At 34.8% G+C, this 22,786-nt stretch overlaps 1 long non-coding RNA gene across 1 annotated transcript; it reads right to left on the bottom strand.

Moving 5' to 3' along the window:
* On the bottom strand, positions 1 to 22,786 carry LOC118353030 (uncharacterized). The gene is made up of 4 exons (XR_007407573.1): positions 22,549 to 22,786; positions 4,594 to 4,768; positions 1,711 to 1,837; positions 1 to 581 (listed from the first exon to the last, which is right to left on the bottom strand). It is a non-coding gene; the product is annotated as an uncharacterized LOC118353030 (long non-coding RNA).

Raw genomic sequence — 22,786 nt, 5'->3', positions numbered from 1 at the left:
GATCGCTTCAGTGACGTTGCATTACCACCATCAACCAAATGCTTGAGTTCAGAAATGAACAATTTTTCCAAGTTATTATTTCATATGGAAAGAAAATAATGCTGAATAAACTGGGGTGACTTCATCAGCAGCAGTAACATATATAGTAACAGAGTGAGCCAAAAACCGCCTTGTTTTTTCAGTGACTTCAGTTGAAAGTGAGCATATGTTTAGCTTCATAATGTACATTACTGTGCCTTCAGGAGCAATCTAACTGTTCAATGTGTTGAAAAGTAATTGTTCTTGCATAGTCATGTCAAAATTTCGAACTCTGACTAGTAAAATTTTAATAATAAAATTATAATAATATCTAATTTTAATAAAATTTGATTAAAAATTTTTTTTTACTTTAGAAATTTGTGCTGTTAGGGGACACCCGGGTGGCTCAGTGGTTAAGCACTTGCCTTCGGCCCACGGCGTGATCCTAGAGTCCCAGGAAAGAGTCCCATATTGGGCTTCCTGCATGGAGCCTGCTTCTCCTTCTGTCCGTGTCTCTGCCTCTCTCCCTCTCTCTGTGTCTCTCATGAATAAATAATAAAAATCTTTAAAAAAAAGATAGAAATTTATGCTGTTATTTTTTGGCTTTGGCCTTCTCTTTGGTCAAATACTGACTTTAATACTTGCTCATTAAGAATTTTTCCAAGTTATTTTTCATCATACCTTAGCTTTCTAAAAGTAATTACAAAAAATCATAACCCAGTAATTGGTGTTCTGTAGATTTTCGAGATTTGTATATCTGTTTTTTATAAAGCCTAAGACAATAGAAAGTGTTCTCATGTGACAACATGCGTCTTATGAGAAGAGCTATGTGGAAGGGTAGAAAGCAAAGGTTGTCTGCAGTGTTTCCTGACATGTGTTTTCCAAACTCATAAGCCCTTAGGATAATTAAGAGGAATAGTTAGGATGTAAAAGAGAGGTTGGGTTTCAAGATAGAGCAATAGCAGTATTTGGCATTAACTTTTACTTTTAAAATAATGTTAAAATTTCAGAAGAATCATTAGAACAGTACAAAGAAATTTGGTACAACCTTGTGATGGTCAACTTTATGTGTCAAGTTGACTGGGCTAAGAAATGCTTAGATAGCTGGTAAACATTATTTCTGGGTGTGTCTGTGAGGGTATTTTTAAAAGAGATTAGCATTTGAATCAATGGACTGAGTAAAGTGATCTGCCTCTCTAATGTGGTGGATATCATCCAAGCTGCTAAAGTGCCTGAAAAGAATAAAGAGGAAGAAGGGTAAACTCACTTTTTCTCTCTTTGTTGAGCTTGGACATCCATTTACTCCCACTTTGGACACCAGAGCTCCTACTTCTTGGGACTTTGGACCAGGACAGATAGCTACACCATCAAATCGCCTGGTTCTTGGGCCTTCCATTTTTTCTTTTCTTCAAGATTTTATTTAAATTCCAGTTAGTTAACATACAGTGTTATAATAGTTTCAGGTATAGAATTTAGTCTCAGGCTTTTAGACTTGAGCTGAATTATATCACTGGTTTCCTTGGTGCTCTAGCTTGCAGATGGCATATTGTGGTATATCTCAGCCTCCATAATCATGTGAGCCAATTTCTGTGATAAATCTCTTATGTTTCTATTTATATCCTATTGGTTCTTTTTCTCTGAAGAATCCTAATACAAACCTTCACCTGTATTCCACAATTTTTAGCACTTTACCTTTCATTCTCTGTCTCTTTCTGTCTTGAGCTATTCGTGAATAAGTCATAGATACAATGACCCAGATTCCAAAAATTTCCATTGTTTCCTAAAAGCCAGGGCATGGTCCTTCATAACTCCAGTATACCTAATACAATAAGGAAATTAACATGAATAAAATACCATCATCTAATCCCCATGCATGCAGATTTTTACCTGTTTTTTCTGAAAGTGCCCTTTATAGAGTAAAATATTTTTTTTTCATTTGTTTGTTTCTTTTCTGGTCCATAAACCAATCCAGGTTACACATTGCATTTAGAGGCCATGTGTTTTTAGACTCTTTGAATCTTTATCTTTCATGGCCTTGACTTCTTTTTTAAGATGTCTGTATTCTATGATATTTTCTTATAATTTGTTTCCAGCTATGCATTTTGGGAATACCATGAAAGTAATGTAGTATTTACTCTGTCTCATGAGATGTCATATGGTTTGTCCTACAGTTGGTAGGGGTAACTTTTATAACTTGTTTAAAATTGTGTCTGCCAGATTTTTCCTTTCTAAGATTAATAAATAAGTATCTTGTGTGGGAAATATCAGAAAGGGAGACAGAAGATAAAGACTCCTAACTCTGGGAAACGAACTAGGGGAAGGGGAGGAGGGCGTGGGGTGGGGGTGAATAGGTGACGGGCACTGAGGGGGGCACTTGACGGGATGAGCACTGGGTGTTATTCTGTATGTTGGTAAATTGAACACCAATAAAAATTTATTATTAAAAAAATAAGTATCTTATACTTATAAATAAATAAAAAATATTTTGTGGGAAGATACTTTGAGACTATGTAAATATCCTGTTTTGCATCAAACATTGATCTACTAATTTTAGCATCCATTAATGATTCTTTCCTGAATCGATTATTATGATGATGATTATGGAATGGTGATTTTCGAATTTCACTATGCCTTCTATATTTGTTAGTTGGCATTCTACTATAAGATAGAGATTTCCATTTTTAATGGGCTACAATAAATTATCATTACTTATTTTGATATTAATTTTTTTCCAAGGTTAGTCAATGGTACAACCTTAAGATCAACTTGTCTAATCTTTTGAAATGTCCCTATGAATCTTTGAATAAGCTCCCTTAGTTTCTGTCATGACAGAATGTTTTTGGTTAATCTTATATTTTCCTAGCTGAAGCCCTGGCAACTTTTTGCTGTTGTTTTTAAATTGGAGAATGAATGGATTTAGAAACACCAGTCTGGGAACCAAGTGTGTGTTCATTACCTCCAGGATTACGCATAAATTCACATATATACGTATTTTTGTCTATTTCTATGTAAAAACTACATGTTCACATGGATACCTCAGATTTGCTCTAGCTTTTGTCCCCTTTTGTATTTGTACCTTCTTTATCTAGCAGTAGGGCCCTAACACCTATTATTCTGAGTAGATTTACTTATTTATTTAGTTCTCTTGTCTTTAACTGTTTTTGTAATTCTCTGGACTGTTTCCTTAGTGTCAGCCTTGTGAAACATGATGATTATGCTAATTAAAATATTCCTTTTCAACTCAAAAGTCATGACTGATGCCAGAGAGGAGCTGAGTTTCCGTAGGAAAGAAGGGAAGAAGCTACCTAGAGCATTTTGAAGAGGCATTTTTCTCACAGACTCATAAAATTACGGCATTAATGAAGTGAAAAAAAGAAAACTATGTGATGATTCTAGTAAAAGAACTAGGAATAAGAGATGTCTATGAAGGGAAATGATTGGTGAATAGAGAGTATCCCCTCTTGTAATGCCTTGGTGCTAAATCGAGGTATCAGAACCATAGAGTGGTCTTATGGGAGAAAGGCTAAGTATCTGAAGGGAAAGGGACTTAGAATAAGAAATAATACTGAAAAAAAAAAAAAAAAGAAATAACACTGAGTTGCAGAAAAGAAGGTACTATTTCTTGAGCACTCAAGTTTAGGATTGAGATTTATATCTACTGCACATGAAATGACATTAGACAACCACACAAATATAATATAATGAATTAAATATTAATATGTAACTTACAATGCTCTTAAAAATCATATGACTAGATTTTCTAAGTGAACGATAGAATTAAAGAAATTATTACATACTTGTCATAGCTTGGTGAAACTGGAAGAAATTTTTTTTTACCATAACTTCCTTAAAAAATTTTTATATATAATTTCAAAGCATTCACTTTTTAGGATAGCTTTTCAAGTTTTGTGAAAAATTTAAGAAATTCCATTATGATAAATGTAAATGATAGATTTTCTTTTTTGCGATGGCCTACACATTTAGAAGCCTTTCTTTGCCCTTTGTAAATCATAATCCTAGAATGAGTTCCCAGGTGGGAACCACCATCCTTTGACATCACCTTGATAAATGCTCTATATTATGCACATCTCCTCTGCCTCTGTCAACATCAGGAACAGGCACTGGACTGTAGAATCTATTTTTGTCAAACAAGCTTCTCATTTGCTTTGCTTGTCACAGCAGGCTATCTTGGACTTCTTTTTGCTGAGTCTGCCTTTTCCTTCTTGTTCTGCATAATGTACACATAATATGTCCCAGACATTTTAGCGGTAACAGAATTTGAATCACAAAACAATATGAAAAAGTATGTTCATATCCTATTACTTTGACCTAACCTTGCAGATTTGTTCCCTGCTGTTCTAAGTATCCACCTTGCTTCCTACAACCTGCTTTTTTTGCTCATGTAATTCTCTCCCTTACACTGAAAATTTTTATTGTCAATGCCCCGACTGTTCTTTAAGGCCCTCTTTAAATCCTGTTTTCTGAAAGGACATTCCAGATCCTTTCCATGTAAATTATTATTTTTTCCCTTTGTGATTCTTTCATCACAATTTGTACCACTCATGTAGCACTCACCTCATTCTTTGTCTGGATTATAATTACTTGGGTAAATACAGTAATGAAGAGGGAAATTCCAAAGCTTCAGAGAAAAACCAGGTATGACTTCATCACATAAGACATTGAAAAGGAAGACTGATTTTTGCACACTTTCACAAATGGCTTTGATGAGGAGGAATTGTCTAGAAAGGACCTAAAGAAACAAACACGATAGCACAAATTCAAGAGTGTAGAACAAGGGTCAGTAAACTTTTCTATTAATTATTGTTGGGAGAGAATTCTCCGTGGGTGTCTCACGCATTTCTTGCAAGCAAGCAGTGGCAGTCAGTTTTTTAAGAGTGTCTTTTTCAGGAGGTAGTATAGTAGCAAAATAGCCTTGCAATATAGAGAAAGCATCTTTTCTGTAGAACAGAGGACAGTTTTCTTTGTTGTCAAGTATAATAAAGATAATGCATCTCTCCAAAGGGCAAAGGTGGAGCAGGCTTTCTTGTAGCCCATTATAAAGAATTGGAAATTTCTAAAATCGATTTCTCAGCTGTGACTGAATCAAGTATGGGTGATTCATCCTGAGGTAAAATTCACTTCCTGCTGTGAACCTGTAACCAGTGAAACCATGATACACATATTGTATTATGTTCTTAACAGAACACAAACATGTGATAGGCATAGGATAGACATTCCCATTCCAAAAGGGAGAAATTAGAAAGAAGAATCTAGTCACAGGCCCCAAGCAAGTCCAAACCTTGCAGGGAAAATTCCTTTAGTTTTGAGGCTTGAAACAATCCTTTTGGTTCAATGTTTTGTCCTCTAAGCCCACAGAGGTAGTGGTCTTGTCTGGACCCACTGGGGTGACAGTGTTGTCCCCTTAGCTCTGGGCAACAGTTCTGCCCTGCTGAAACCAAGGAAGAGACCACGTTGTCCTGTGAGCCTGTATCTTCTGCACCTGTGGTGGTAGGGGCACCCTACTGATATCTGGATCACCTTCTGAGTCATTCTTCCCTTTTCTTTAAGGATAACGTATATTTATAGCCAGATAACTCTGTTGTCTTATCCTTTCTGTTCTGATAGTTTTCCTTTGTTTCATTCTCTCTCTGTTCTTTAATCCAAGCTGGTGGTGTTTCTACTGGTATAACTCATGTCTATTCCTCTCTTCTGCTGAGAAGTCCTATTGGATACAGCCATGTATGAGTCATTCACACATATGACTCACACGTGTAAGTCACACTATTTATCAAATGATTGTTCAGCCACACCCTTGATGTTCTCTTCAGAATGTAGTTTTTCACTTTTTGAAGTATGGATAGGCTGAGAATTTTTCAAAGCTTCAAGTTCTGCTTCCTTTTTGTTTAATAATTGCTTCAGTTCATCTCTTTTTTGTATTTTATTACAAATAGTAAGGAGAAATCAGACTATACCCTCAACATTTTGCTTAGAAACTGCCCCAGCTAAACATTGGTTTTTATTGTTCATGAACTCTATCTTCCACAAAAACTAGACAAGTTATTTGTAAGAAATACCCTTCCGTCATTGTCCAATAACATGTTCCTCATTTCCATTTGAATGATTTGACCAGAAGCATCTTTTATATTTTTACCAACAATCTCTTTTTAAAGCAATTGTGGGGAAGCCTGGGTGGCTCAGCAGTTGAGTGTCTCTCTTCAGCTCAGGGCTTGATCCTGGGGTCTGGGATTGAGTCCCGCATCGGGCTCCTTGCTGAGAGCCTGCTTCTCCCTCTGCCTGTATCTCTGCCTCTCTGTGTCTGTCATGAATAAATAAAATCTTAAAAAAAATAAAGCAATTGTGGCTTTTTAAAATGTGCATCTCAAAACTGTTCCAGTCTTGACCCATTACTCTGTTTTAAAGCCACTTCTACATTTGTAAATTTTTTTTACAGTAGAACCCACTTCTCAGTACCAAAATCTGTATTACTCTGATAGGGTTGTCATAACTAAATACCACTGACGAGTGGTGTAAACAACAGAAATTTATTTTTTTACTGTTAGGAAGTCCAAAATCAAGGTGTCAGCAGGTTTAGTATCTCCTGAGGCCTGTCTTCTCAGTTTGCAAATGGCCATCTTTTTCCTGTGTCCTCACATGGTTTTTCTTCTCTGTGCATCATCACTGGTATCTCTTTGTGTGCCCAAATTTTCTCTCTTATAAGGGCACTGGTCAGATTGGATTAAGACCCATCCTATCACCCTCATTTTAATTTAATCACATCTTTCAAATTCATCTCCACGTACAATCATATTCTGAAATACTGGACATTAGAGCTTCACAATATGAATTTTATGAGGTTAGGATTCAGCTCATAACACAGGAATATTGACATTCAATGAATACACTCATTTCAAAGAACATAGTTGTTGAAGCAATCTAGTATTACTCTGTAAAAGCATCGACCCTCATAGTATATCACTTTTGTTGTTGAAAAGGGAGAAAAAGCCTGTGGCCTCATCAGTTGTAGCTTTCATTTTTACCACTCTTTTTGAATAACAACTGTATTAAAAACTATCTTGAAAATAAAAGACAATGATGTAGATAGTACTTGCAGTCCTTAACAGAATTTTTTTCTATTTTATCCTATAAAATACGAATTTTATTTCCCCAGTATAAGACTTAAGCCTCAAAGCTAGGTTGCTTGTTGCTGTTGTTTTATAATTAACAGAGAATAAAGCTTATTTTTAAAAATGTCTTTAAATTTTTCTTTCCTAACCTTACATGCTAGGCTTATTTATTTATTTATTTATTAATTTATTAAAGATTTTATTTATTTATTCATGAGAGACACAGGGAGAGAGAGGCAGAGACACAGGCAGAGGGAGAAGAAGCAGGCTCCATGCAGGGAGCCCGATGTGGGACTCCATCCTGGAACTCCGGGATCACACCCTGAGGTGAAGGCGGATGCTCAACTGCTGAGCCACCCAGGTGTCCCTCATTGAAGAGTTCTATATTTCACTTGCAACTTCTTTTATTTCTTAGAGAAAGATATATGAAGATTTTTTTTGCCATGGTTTTCTCTCATCTATATATGAAATTAACTTTTATTTCAATAACTTGTTTCTTCATATAATCATCTTCTTGCTTATAATGATCAATCTCAGCCTTCCACAAGTTCCTTCCTATTTTGGAAGAAATCAGTCTTAATCTCCATATATCCCTTTATCTATCCATTCATCTAATGTCTATTTATAATGTACATATTCATCATTCTCATATTTCTTATGGTATAATCTAATAAATATATAAAAATATTTTCTGTCATTCATAGATAAGCTTTCTAAAGAGCTGATCTAATGTTCTGAATTTTTCCTCATTTAATTTTAACCAATACCTGAGAATAAAAGCTATAAAGTCCAAAACCCAAAAGATAGTACCTAAGAATAAAATCTGTGAAATGTGTTCTTGGGATGACTGGCAAAGATAAGTTATCATATAAGTAACTGACTCCATGGAAAATATACATAAATATGTGACTGAAGAGATCATGGATTTTCAGTCAAGATTACTTCAGAAAATTTGGAAACTCATTGTAACAGAAAATCAAATTTAACAAGTTAGTTAACCACTGTCAGAAAGGAGAACATATAAACAGAAGGGCAATCATTAGCTTTAATTCTAAAAAAGTAGAGCCTGAAGCAGCAAAAAGATTTGCCAGAATGACTTTAACACTATCTAGGAGAAAGAGTAGCTAATTAGTGGGTGGATTTCTTTCAGGATTCAGGCTATTCCCAAGCTTTACATTTTTTCTGTAGCTCCCCAATTAACTCCAGGGTAAAGTATAAGTTTCTTAGCATGTAAAAGCCTTGGCTTAATTTTGTTTCTGGCTAAATGAACATCTCTTGCCACAACCATTACACATACATCCCAGACATAATAGATTGAAATTTGAAAATTTCTGCATAGTCCACAATACTTTTGCATATAATGTTGTTTCTGCTGAATATACTTCTCATTCTTCTTTCCTATATAACACCTACTAATCCTTAACACTCTGCACAGATAATCCTTACCAAGAACCTCCCTTGATCCATTAGTCTATGTAAGTGCCTTTACTTCAGTTCTCATGCACTTTGTGTTTACCTCTGACATAGAACTTATTACTTGATTTTATGTTTTTTTCAGTAGACCAGGAGCTCTTTGAAGACATGGGAAGAATTCAAAACCTTATTTTAAAAAAAAGGAATGAAGAATGTCGCTGCAGTGAAGACGACTACATCAGGTTATAATAACTTGTTAATAATCATTAATCTAATGAACATACTTGTTCCTGTTTCTTTTCTCATCAAACAAATTTCTGATTATAATTTCCCTTCCCCTCCCCTAGTAATTTGCCTTCCAGCAGAAAATATTCTGCTGAAGGCTTAAGCCTCTCCTACTCTAGGCACTTCTATTTTTCATTGTATCTTGGATATTGAATTGTGATGTGCTGTATGTTTCTGTTTTCCCTCAGGTGTATTTTCCATTTTTTTTGCACCTGATTCTTTTCCCCAAGTGACTGATTTCAATAATATGCATCAATGGGTTCTTTTGTCCATTGACTTCTTGTTGTATTTGGTCAATGGGAAAGCCCTGAAAGTAGGTAAGAGGGCAGGACAATTAAGGGGTCAGAATACTATTCCTTTCTGTGCCTATGACTTTCTGTGACACTTAACTGACACCACTTTCAAGGTGGTCTGTTTATAACACTATTTCTGGATTCTGATAATAACTTTACCTACCCTCCTTTTTCTTATCCAGATGTGTTAACAGTCCATTTTTACTAGGCCTGGAATAATGGCAGTATCCCCCTATGATTTCACTTTATTCAGCCTTATTCAAAATATCCTAGATAGAATATGCCTTCCTGGGACCATATTGAGGGTTAAATGGAATTCTAGAATAGAATCATTCATATATGCAAAAAAAAAAAAAACAAAAACACAGGGGTAATAACTCTTTGCCAAATGGGATGGGGCCTGGGTGATCCATAGCATAGCATGGCATTATGATTAATTAAATCGAATCATTAGATGAAGCACAGATGGAGATCAAGTGGCTGTGGCACTTAGTGGTTAAGGTAATGGTAGTGATTATATGATTGTTGGATTTCTTGGATTCAGTTTATAGCTTTAGAGATACATGTATAGGAAAAGTGAAAATATCAGCTATTAACAGACAATTATGAATACTGTGGAGAGCTGGAAGGTTTTTTAGCCGTTTTGAAGGAATCTCATGAATTCATAGGGGAATATAAGACTGAAGACCAATAGGGGTTGATTGTAACAGTCAATTAGATACTCGATCTTGCTAATTATTTCACACTAAGGTAAGGACCATAGTGGGGAAGGATAGGACTTTTATGTAGGAATGGGGATATTTACATAGTAGGACAAAGTGTACTTATTCTGTTTTGCCTCAAGACTGTGTCAAATCACTGACTTACATGACTATATGATGTAGTGTGAGGCTGTGCTTCTCACATTTTTTAAAAACTTTTTAAAAACATTTTATTTATTTATTCATGAGAGACACACACACACACACACAGAGAGAGAGAGAGAGAGAGAGAGAGAGAGAGGCAGAAACACAGACAGAGGGAGGAGTAGGCTCCATGCAGGGAGCCAGACGTGGGACTCGATCCCAGGTCTCCAGGATCACAACCCAGGCTGAAGGTGGTGCTAAACCGCTGAGCCACCCAGGCTGCCCTCACATTTTAATGTACATGTGAATCACCTGGGAATCCTTAAAATGCAGATTTAGATTCAGTCTGAGGTGTGAGCTGGGTGTGGCCTGAAAATCATCTCAATTCCTTACATCAAACATGTTGTGCTGATTGAAAATGGTGAACAAGAAGTAACAGCACCATAAATGAGTAAGCTATATGTGTGTCAGAGAATGGGAGATAAATGCTGAAAAAATTCAGTAGTATGCCACATCAATGGAATTTTTAGGGGTTCATCGTAAGACAGCCCTTCTAAACAATAAAACAAATTATTCCACCTAACCTAGTGAAAGAGACACAGCTTGGTAGATCTTGGATTTTTGGAAGCGGTATATTCTCCATCATCTTCTTCCTTAACCCATTTACTTATCCAGATTAGTAAAGGTATTAGTATTGATTCATGCCTTGAATTAAAAAGAGCTCTGAAACAAGGCTGATTTTGGCTCAAGCCATTTTATAATTTGAGTTTAATTATGTAACATAACCAATGATTTTTTTTTTCAAGTATTTGTGACAGACACAATGTTGTATGACACTTTTCCAAATCCAAGTACAAGAAATCCCAGCTCAGGCAGCTACAGTTTAGGAGTGATGCAATATTCTCCATATTCTTCTATCAACTGTTTCTGGCTTGTCACTGGACTGTGGTAGAAAGTAGATGCTTGACCTTGTAAAACACTGTAATTATGTGAATCTGATTATCCAAGATGAGCTGTATGTTATTCAGAATCAGCCCAGATATAAAAGTTGGATATGAATAGCAGCATTACTTTATAAAATGGAGGTGGTATGTAATAGACCACTAGCACAATGGATGAATCAGTTGAACATGGTACCTACTTCACTTCTTTGCCACCATGCAGAAGGAAAAAGAGTGAACCTGGTTTATTGGTAGATCTGATTGTAGTATCAGCATCAGTTAGAAGGTGACAGCAGTTCTCAAAGTGACCCCAAAAAGAGTGGCTATAGTAGAGGTCATGATCCAATGACTGTTTTCTAAGACTAAAGTATTCATTTCTTCTGCTTCTGGGAGTCATTGGCAGCCAACTGTTCTCAATTGAGTTCTCATCCAAGACATCGTATTAGCTGAAGAGATTCTACCTACCTAAAGTCATGCCCCCTTCCTAGAGACAGCTCAATTCAGTAATTGGTCATACAGAGGCATTAAGGTCTGTTCCCATGCCACAATATAGAACATCTCTGAAGAACCATCCCAGCTCTAATCTATAGAATCAGCTAAAGTCTTTGTTGAGAGTGTCACTGTTCAAATTCTCCCTCTGCCCAATTCTGCTTCTTTACTTCATAACTGTTGATATTGAGCAAGTCCAAATAAACTTTCTACATATAAATCATGATCTCAGAGATAGTTCTCAAGAGTACTCACAGATTGAGTCTGTGACAAAAGGTGTTGAGAGTGGTCTGAGCTGAGTCACTGACAGAGTGTAAAGGAACATGGAATAGTTTGTGAGGTAAACAATTATGTTTACTAATTCAGGTCTTTGAATCAGCTGTAGAAGCAGAATGTTGCAGCTATTTTAATGTTAAATTACCCTTCTACCTATTTCTTTCTTTTTAATGAAGAATATGAGTTTTAGTTAATATTTTAGGTTTCAAGTTGGGCATATGGCCAAATTAATATCGCCACAATGATATGGTACCTGGTGATATTTGTATGTCTCCTATGTGGAGAATGAAACTTCAAACCCATGAAGAATAAGAGTGATCTAAAGGGAGAAAAGATGTACCTCACCAGGTAACTTTTTTTCCCACTAAATCTCTCTCTGTCCTTCTCTACCCACATTTATATCCTGAGAGGATAGTCTATATGGATTGTATCAATGAGCTCTCTTGCCCTCTATTTTTTTAAAATTTTTATTTATTTATAGTCACAGAGAGAGAGAGAGAAAGAGAGGCAGAGACACAGGCAAAGGGAGAAGCGGGCTCCATGCACCGGGAGCCCAACATGGGATTCGATCCCAGGTCTCCAGGATCACGCCCTGGGCCAAAGGCAGGCGCCAAACCGCTGCGCCACCCAGGGATCCCTCTTGCCCTCTATTTTATGATTGCTTTCATCCAATGGGAGTCTTAAAAAAAATATGAGGGAAGACAGGAAGGGAGAGAATTTTATTTATTCCCCTGGATTAGTCCTGTGGGACTAAGTCCTTTGGATTGTTTCTCTCTACTGAAACCTCTTCCTTTCAAGGCAGCCCTTTGAGCCTAGGTGTGTTAAGAGCTCTGCCCTAAGGTACTACATTCTTGTCATTTCCTATATTGTTCTCAGTTGTAGTTTTCTGGTAACCTTCCTTGAATTAACCCTAATTTAAATGTATTTTCTATTGGGATCCAGACCAACAGACTTGGAGAAACCTTCCCCACCCCACAAAAAGCATCTATAAGAAGTCACCTGGCTTTTATAGACAAAGCCTGTCTTCTAGTCTTACTCTACCTAGGACCAAGTGTTTTCTTACATTTTAAAAACTGACTTAGTGCTCAATTCAGAATGCAAATAACTTTTTTTAAAGAGATACCAATGATTAGGCCTGCCATTAACATTTTCAGACTCTGAAAAAACAAAGCTTAAAAAAACTCATTTTCAGACTCTGGGAAATAGTGCAAATGGAGGCCCACATACCATGAGTCTAATTATTCAAAAGATATATATATATATACACACACATATATAGATATACACACATATATAGATATACATATATATATCTAAAATTATTAAATACAGGGTATTCTTTTATCTTGACAAATACACCTTCATAACAACATACTAAATGTGTGCATCTGTGGCATTTCATGACTGAAATTTGGCAAAATACCAAAGATGAATGAATTTAAATATTGTACTTGTCTGCATGTTTTGTTGATGGGCAGTGATGTTTGGATGAGAATAAAATTAGTATATTCATAAATTATAAATGTCATACTAGTTTAATAAAATTATTTTTTCACACATTTTTAGGAAATTCACTAGTTATGTTTTTGTAGTCAATATCTTCAACTAACTTATGTTCTATTATCATCAATGCCAAAATAATTTTTTCTGATTAATGTCATTTGAATTTGGAGAAGTTTATTTTGTTGAATCAGTGGCTAATAGACTGGGCAACAAATTCTTAAAACTAAGGTGGAGAAATAAACCCTAAATTTTTTATTTTATATCATGATAAGATGATGCAGGCAGTCTGAGTCTGAGGACTTAGAGTGGGTCCCACAGCCCAGAGGATTCTTGGCTTTATGAAGCATGGAAATCAAACATGAGTCAAGAAGAAGCAAGAGCAGGGTTTACTGAAGGGATAGAGCAGATACAGATAATGTGCCTGGGAGACTCAGAAAGAAAAAGGGGCATGAATCTCATCTTGGCTTGAGGGTCTGGAGTTTTTATTGAGGATGGTGGTCTGGTGTATGTGTCTTTTCAGGCATCCAGGAACTGGATGAACAAAGACGAATGCTCAGATGTCCTCCATAAGTCTCTTATGCCCTGGAGCCAGGGATCTTGGTTGGCATCAAGATGTTTGGAGTCAGTTTTCTTGGGAGAGCGTTCACAAGTTCATGACCACCTCACCCAGTTACTCCTTGGATGTCATCTATTGTGCTGAAGACTCCAAGGAAATCATTAATTCCTTGACTTTTACAAGGAGAACATACATTAAGGCATATGTAAGGAAGGGTATGCAAGTCCTAAAAAGAATAGAAGCAGGAAAGGACCAAAGAAAAAAAGGGCATTTTTTTCATGGGGTCCTTACATACATTCATTTTTGTATTTTTAAGAAAATATGAATAACTTTCAAAAGTTAATATCAAATAATTTTGAATTATGCAGATTATTGCATTTTTTATGAAAGACCAAATTTTCCTTTAGCTTGAGGTTCTTTGATTGTTTTGCTTATCTTTTCAAGTATGTTTTTAATTTTGGATGTTTTTAACACTACTTAGTCAGCATTTTTATCATGTCTCCCAGAATGTTTGTAAAATTGATACTTTCTTCCAGATATTACATTTTTAGGCAGATGCAGAAAATAGCACATATAGATTTCAAATCATTTCAAAGTATTTCATTTCTTTGAGTCTACTTGAGGTCTCCTGATAATAGATTCAAACTATGTGCTGCACATGTTTTAGGAATGTTTCAGGATTATCAGCCAAAATTCTAGATTGTAAAGCCTCAAAAAATCAATCATTCTAGTGACATTTTCATAGTGTTGTCCTCCATAATCTTTTTATCCAAGGCTTAAAAATGCCAGCTGTTTTTTTTCAGTTCTTCACTTAAAAGTGTACTTTTTAAAATAATAAGTGCAAAAACATTAAAATGCTCATTAATTTCAACCTCATTGTTTTCTTCCTGATAATTCCATGGTATGCACAATAAATGTTGTTTTCGGCTTAGTTCTCATTTTCCTGTGCACTCTGGTTGAACTGATAAATACTACTTACTTTTTAATTTTGTGTAAAATTGCTTCTCTCACTTTATTTTTTTTTTTTATTTATTTATTTATTTATTTTTTTTCTCACTTTATTATTCACTAAGTTAATCATCTGATTTTGATTTCTCTAAGTGATAATATTTAAAGAAATACATTGTACATATTTGGCCATTTTAACATAAATTTTGAAATGATTTCTACCTAAACCAGAAGATTTGTTATTTTCTGTAATCATTGTGCTTTGAAAAGCATCACTAGGATTGAATAAATATTGGCCACATACCTATTCTTTAAGAACATCATATTATACTTTAGGTCTTATATTTATTTAGCACCATTGATCATTTGCTATTATTTAGCCACTTTTATATTCTTATAATTGAGTGTGTGCTTTTTCTCTGTGTAAGTGAAGTTTTGTATTCTAATCGAAAACTAAAGTGTTTCCAGTAACAACTTCAGCCAAAATTAATATCAAAAATTGCTTGTAAAACATGTAACAACAACCTGAAATAGAACGTTCAACTTCTGTATTTCCTTTCTTTATTGGAAACAATTTTGGTGTCTAATAAAATATTAAATTTTCTATTTTATTCATTCAAAAATCTGTTCATCAGACTTTAATTTGAGTCAGATCATGTTAACTAGAACCAGTCTCATACCATGAGAGTGATGAGATAGGAGTTTTTCAGAATCATAATCTAATAAGCATAATAGCTTGAAGTTTTATTTTTTCTCAATTTCTTGTTTTTATGAATTTAATTTCTGTTACCTTTTAAATAGCAGGCCAGAGTTCCATATCTGATACGAAAATTCTTTCTCAGTCTCATTGTTTGATCAGTAATGAGATCTTTATTAAACAAAAATTGCAACAATTTTATTTAACCTGTTCAACCTTTTGTTTAACCTATTAACAAATAGAAAATCTTCAGAAGAGGACTGCTAAATTTTTAAAAACAGGAAATAGCAAAAAGGAGCTGACTCCTGCAGAGCATCATTTACATAAGCTTATAAACAGAACATTACAGAATTTTTATTTTATTTATTTATTTATTTATTTATTTATTTATTTATTTATTTTTTCAAAATTTTTATTTTAAAACGTTATCATTACTGGGGTGCCTGAGTAGCTTAGTCATTTACCCGTCTGGTCTGCCTTTGGCTCAGGTCATGACCCCAGGATCCCAGGAATCAAGCCCCACCTTTGCCTCCTTGCTCGTGGGGCATCTGCTTCTCTATCTCCCTTTCCCTTTTGACTCCACTTGTTCTTTTTTTCTCTTTCTCTCTCTCAAATAAATAAATAAAATCTTTTTTTTTAAAGCTATCATTACTGATCCAAACGATAGGAATGGGCAACATCATTATCCTTAATCAAATTTCTTAATCCCAGCAGTATTATAAGATATAATAGTGATTCTTTGACCATAAATATGTTGTTCTTCAAATTTTTCTGTCAACTTACAAGAATCAATGCTTGTTTAAAAGAAGGAAAAGTTAAGAGAATCCAACTTAATTATGTATTTTTAACAAAAGTTCTATTTTATGTTAAATTTTGCTTCCTGTCCATGTCATACCCAGAAAAGAAAATATGTTCCTTTAAAATGTGTTTTGAAAATGGCTGCACATAGAGGAGAGATTCACTTGTTCATATGACCTCAATCCAGTTAAGAAAGTAGATACAAAATGTATGTATATAAATAGCAGCAGTACAAATTAGTTCTTGCAATGACCCATTTGTTTAATCTGATTATTTAAAATTACCAAGTAAAATCCTATAGTTAAATTTTTGCTGCCTTTATTTATTTGCTCGTTAAAACTTGAGTGGATTATGTTGAATGCCTTCCAACAAATAAACATAACGTTTCACACTGCTGCTCTTGGCTCCCCATATACATGATGAGTTGACAGTTTATAGCCAATAGTTTTATTAAAACCTTCATAGTTCTTTTTCAACAAAGGGAAGCTCTGGTGATTTATTCATTCAATCACAATTCTCAAGTCACCTTTATATCATTTATTTTTATTTTCATAGCTGAACTTACAATGTGCAGTAAGAAGTGTGGGGATGGGGGGTAGAAAAATCTCCTCCAGTGATATTTTTTGTTGTTGAAGAAGAAACGATCTATATCCATTATTAATGGATGGACTTTGTATGCTATGTTAAAGCTTATCTCCAAATATTCTTTAAAGTCTTAAAAGGTAAACTTTTTGATAATTCATTGCCTTATTATTTGTCATTACTATATTCATTTTATATGATCAAATTTATTAGTGTTATGATTTATACTTTCCATATGTTTATAGCACTTTGGAGATTTTTCTGTAATCAATATGACTAGTACATTTTTATGTGGCTTCAAGTATAATTTTTAAGTTGTAAATGTTTTAAAGCCTTCTGAGATTTATATAATATATCCTTGTTTTATGAAATAACATTCAATATGCATCAATAATGCAATCCTTTTCTAACCCTGCCTTCATTATTTAAAAATAAAAGAAGGAAAATAAATAAGCATTCAACTCATAAATTTGGGAAATTAATAACTAGGATGAAATGGGTAATAAAGATAACAGAATCAGAAAACATCAGAGTAGAATTCTAAGTCTGAGTAAACTGTTAATTGTAAGTAAGCAACTTCAAGAGTTGGTTCTAAGAAAAAGTCAGTTAAATATACAGTTGCAATCAGATAAAAAATTAATGAAAGCAGCTCATCAGCACCCCCCACAAATTTTGAAAATCAGAGGCCATATATGAAAACTGAAGAGTAGATTAAAAATATACATTTGACAATTTCCTTGAACTGGATGGTTTATAGATAAATACGTATAATTAAAATGAAGACAAGGAGATATAGATAATTAAATATAACAATAACCTTGAGAGAAGTTTTAAAAATGTGTCAACTACCTCCACAAAAGTTCTGGGTCCAGACAGTGTTGTAGAAAATTATATTCAAACTTTAATTGCAGCGCTCTTTAAATTGCTTTACACACACACACACACACACACACACCCCATAAAGACGATTCCAAACTTGTTTTTACAAAGCTAGTATAACCTGAGGCACCTGGGTGACTCGGACGATTAAGTATCTGGCTTAGAGTATGATCTCAGGGTCTCAGGATCACTCTGAATAGAGCTTCACATTGGGTCCTTGCTCAGCAGGGGGTCTGCTTGTCCCTTTCCCACTGCCTCCTCCCCAAAGCTCATGCTTTGACTCTTTCGTTTTCTCAAATAAATAAATAAAATATTTTTAAAAACCCACAAAGCTAGTATAACCTAATATCAAAACTTGCCAAACAGTGTCCAAAAGAAGAAAATTCAATCATCGCACTTACAGAGAATAGAATAATCCTAAATTCTTTGGACATCAATATAAATTTTGCTTCCTCTGAAAGTATTCCTTGAGATAATTGGTTGTATCTATTTATAGAAATGTTTTTAAAAAGCATTATCCCAAGTATGTAAAAATAAATGAAATAAATATATATAAATTATCTGTATATGTAAAAACTTTAAAAAATTTTTTATTCATTTATTCATAGAGACAGAGAGAGAGAGAGGCAGAGACACAGGCAGAGAAAGAAGCAGGCATCATACAGAGAGCCTGACGTGGGACTCGATCCAGGGAATCCAGGATCATGCCCTGGGCTGCAGGCGGCGCTAAACCACTGCGCCACCGGGGTTGCCCTGTATATGTAAAAACTTAAAATGTATACAGAGCATATAAAATATGTAATGTATGCATTCGTATATAAGAAAAATAAAAATATTAACATTGTGCTTTATTTGTAAAGTGGGTGATTTACAAATAGGTGATTTCATTTTTTATTCATGGTTGAAGTTCTTTGTAATTCTTATTTCTGTTGTTATAAAAGTACATAAATAAATAATTCATAATCCAATTATGTGTCTCTCTTATGGAGACTATAGTCCAGAGTGTTACATGATTTCTAGGAACTCAGTGATAAAAATTCTTTTTTTTTTTTTTTTTTTTTTTTAGTGATAAAATTTCTTACCGGTGAATTAGGTTTTGTTGTTCTAGTTTTGTATTTTGCCTCTCTGAGGAAGACTCACTACTAACTGGCCTTCCAAAAACTCTTTGTGCTACTTCTGTGCCTCAGGATTCCTTCAAGCAAGGGAAGGTCTACCAGGGACAAATAGAATTACCAGTCACCCAAGGAGGTAGATGCCAATACAGCCGGTCTTGATGCCCTCTGGCTGTTCATTGACAGTTAAAACCAACAACCGTATTTTCAACTTCCTATGACTGTTTGGGGAAGGATTCACTGACAACTTTTTGATTTCACCTTCCCTTGCTTCTTACTATTTCTATTTAATATGGTATTTTTTTTTCAGTTTTCAGATATTATCATTTTTTAAAAAAAGATTTTATTTATTCATGAGAGACACAGAGAGAGAGAGAGAGAGAAAGAGAGAGAGAGGCTGAGACACAGGGAGAGGGAGAAGCAGGCTCCATCCAGCGAGCCTGACGTGGGACTTGATCCCGGGTCTTCAGGATCACACCCTGGGCTGAAGGCGGTGCTAAACCACTGAGCCACCTGGGCTGCCCAGATATTACCATTTTTTATTTAAGTTGCTAACACATATGTGTAGTAAAAACCAAAAGAAATAAAAAGTTGCCAAATAACATATTGTGTACAAGTATAAAAGAAAGTTGTTCTCCTTAGCCTGTCCATCATACTTCTTCTCAGAGGTTTTCTAGTTTTCATTCCAGAGATGTTTTCTAGTTTTCATTCCAGAGATGTTCTCTGCACATACAAGTATAGTTGTGTATAGATCTTTCTGAGAAAATTAATGTTAGCATGTTATGCACACTATTTGACGTGCTTTTCTCATTTTTAAAAGTTGAAGTATAGCTGATACACAATTTTACATCAGTTTCAAGTGTACAACATCGTGATTGGACAAGTCAGTACTGTGCTGTGCTCACCATAAGTGTAGCTACCATCAGCCACCATACAACCAAGCAATTACAATACCATTGACTATATTCCCTATGCTGTACTTTTTATCCTTGTTACTTATTCATTCCATTACTGGAAGCCTGTACCTCCCATTCCCCTTCACACATTTTGCTCACTTGACAGCTTTTAAAAAGTTTAACAATATATATCAGAGGTTTTCCCATATTAGGTCATTTAGAATTGCCTGACTTTTAGTAATGGCTGCCTATTATTTTATTAATTGGCTACACAGAAATATATTTAATCCTTTATGATAGACATTTAGGAAAATGGGCAAAGAATATGAAAAAGAATTAGATGTCATGAAATAAAGGAAAATAGGTCAACCACTCATGATGAGAGAAAATATACCACGTTAATGTGAATTTGTGAATGTCTAGTGGGTTAGCAAGTACTCTTATGTATTGTTGGTGGAAATATTAATAGGTGGAACTTTTATAGATGTTTTGATCATAATTAAAATGATCTTAATTTTTCACCCAAAACTTCTATTTTTAACACATAGTGGAGAGAAAAACTTATAACAGAAGGTTAGGTTTATAAATGGTTACTCAGTGTAGCATAATTGTAAGACAAAAGAGTGAAGTAATTTTCAATAGTTTTTAGACTCTATGTATAGATCAAATGCTAGAACAAAGGAAAGAAAAGCTAAAGAAGACAACACAACTTTCATTTTGCTTAGTGAAAACTTTTATGATGAGAGTTTAGCAGAGCAAAAAGTTAACAATGTAAAATAAACAATTTGGATTAGATTGCAGGAGAAATTGATTTATGCTTTCCTATCTTCTTAAAATCCATTAGCTGCCAAATATATATCAATTTAGGGGGTATGTGCACCTGACCTTATTTCCCACTCATGGGACTGGAAAATTTTCCCATTGGTTAAGTTGTAATTCTATTGGATACAAGATTTAGGGGGACAAAAAGTCATGAAAAGAGAATAAGAAAGAAATGCTACTTTTTAAAAGAAACTCACTTTTGTCATTGGTCTAGCCTTCTCAACTGCCCGACAGCTAGTGACTCCTACCAAAAGGGCCTGTTCCAAACCTGAGGGCTCCTAATTCTCAGACTCTGAGATCTACTGGAAAAGTCACTCTCCTGGGATTCCTAAGGAATCTTGATCTTTCTTTGCTCCTCATGGCCTGTGTGATCCAGGGCAGCTCTCTAAACTTTTTAGATTCATAGTTTTGTTCATATATAAAATGAAAGTGTGTGATCAGTTGATCAGTTAATTTTCAACAAAGCAGAAAAGACTACCCAATGGGAAAAAGACAGCATCTTCAACAAATTGTGTTGGGAAAAATGGATAGCAACATGCAAAAGAATGAAACTGGACTATTTTCTTGCACGAAACACAAAAATTAATTCACAATGGATTAAAAACCTAGGTGTGAGACATAAAAATCCTAGAGAAGAACACAGGCAGTCTGTGTTAGCAACTTCTTTCCAGATAGGTCTCTTAAGGCAAGGAAAACAAAAGCAAAAATAGGCTATTGGGACTTCATCAAATTAAAAAGTTTCTGCAGAGTGAAAGATGCAATCAGCAAAACTAAAAGGCAACTTATGGAATGGGAGAAGATATTTGCAAATGACATAGCTAATAAATAGTCACTATCTAAAATATATAAAGGATTTGTACAATTCAGCATTCAAAAAATCAAATAGTCTTATTAAAAATGGGCAGAAGACATGAATAGACATTTTTCCAAAGAAGACATACGGATAGCCAACATGAAAAGATGCTCAGAACCAGTCATCGTCAGGGAAATACAAATCAAAACTATAATGAGATATCACCTCACACCTGTCAGAATGGTAAAAATCAAAAACACAAGAAACAACAGGTGCTGGTGAGAATGTGGAGAAAGGGGAACCCTCTTACACTGCTGATGGGAATGCAAGCTGGTGCAGCCACTCTGGAAAACAGTATGGAGATTCTTCAAAAAGGTAATAATATAACTACTGTATGATCTAGCAATTGCACTACTACGTATTGATCTAAAAATACAAAAACACTAATTCTAAGAAATACATATGCCTCGGCATTTATAGCAGCGTTATCTACAACAGTCAAATTACGGAAGCAGCCCAAGTGTCCACCGACTGATAGATGGAAAATGGAATACTATTCAGCCATAAAAAAGAACGAAGCTTTGTCATTTGCAATGACAGGGATGGTGATAGAGTATTAAGCTAAGCAAAATGATTTCACTCATATGTGGAACTTAAGAAACAAATGAGCAAAGGGGGAAAAAAGAGAGAGAGGGAGGCAAACCAAGAAATAGACTCAACCAAAGAGAACAAACTGATGGTTACCAGAAGGGAGGTGGGATGGGAGGATGGGTTAAATGATGGGGATAAAGGAGGGCACTTGTATTGAGCACTGGGTGTGTATGGAAGTATTGAATCATTATGTTGTACAGCTGAAATTAATTTTACACTGTATGTTAACTAACTAGAATTTGAATAAAAACTGAAAAAAAATAAAATAAAGTCTAGATGGCCAATAAATTTTTCTTTTAGATTTGACATTGATTCTGGCTTCTCACTTAGTTTCAAGGGGTTACAAATCCTAAGAGGAGGTAATTATATCCACTGTATAAGCAGATGTTGGTTGTACTGAAGCAATTTGAGATAATGTTTTCTGCATGGCCATGGATTCTAGGAGAGAACCCTAAAATATGGTTACCTCAACACACATTTTCACTTCAGTTTAAGGTCATTAACTAAATGTAAATCAACCAATATACAAAATAAATAACATTTATGCACGTTTCATAGTTTGGTTTAAAAAACTGTCAACAGAGGGAAAGCCATAGAGTTGAGGCGGATTACACAGCAAATACTCACCTACTTGAGGATCCAGAACTAGCTGAGGAACTTTTTTTGATAGTGCAGTCTGGTTCTGTTTTATGTATGTCCCTTTATTTCATTCCCATGTTGATTGTTTGCTGGCCAAGAGTAAGATTCAAGACATCCAATAGATGTCTAAGATCAAACCAGGTCTCATTTAATTTTGCTATGTCCCTAGGCAGTCTAATTGTATTTTCACAGATTCAAGCTTTTGGTACTGAATTGTCAGACAATG

This window comes from Canis lupus, chromosome 31 (assembly GCF_003254725.2).
Source record: "Canis lupus dingo isolate Sandy chromosome 31, ASM325472v2, whole genome shotgun sequence".
NCBI lineage: Eukaryota > Metazoa > Chordata > Mammalia > Carnivora > Canidae > Canis > Canis lupus.
Note: the sequence above shows the minus strand (reverse complement) of the source record. Positions and strands in the feature narration are given on the sequence as shown.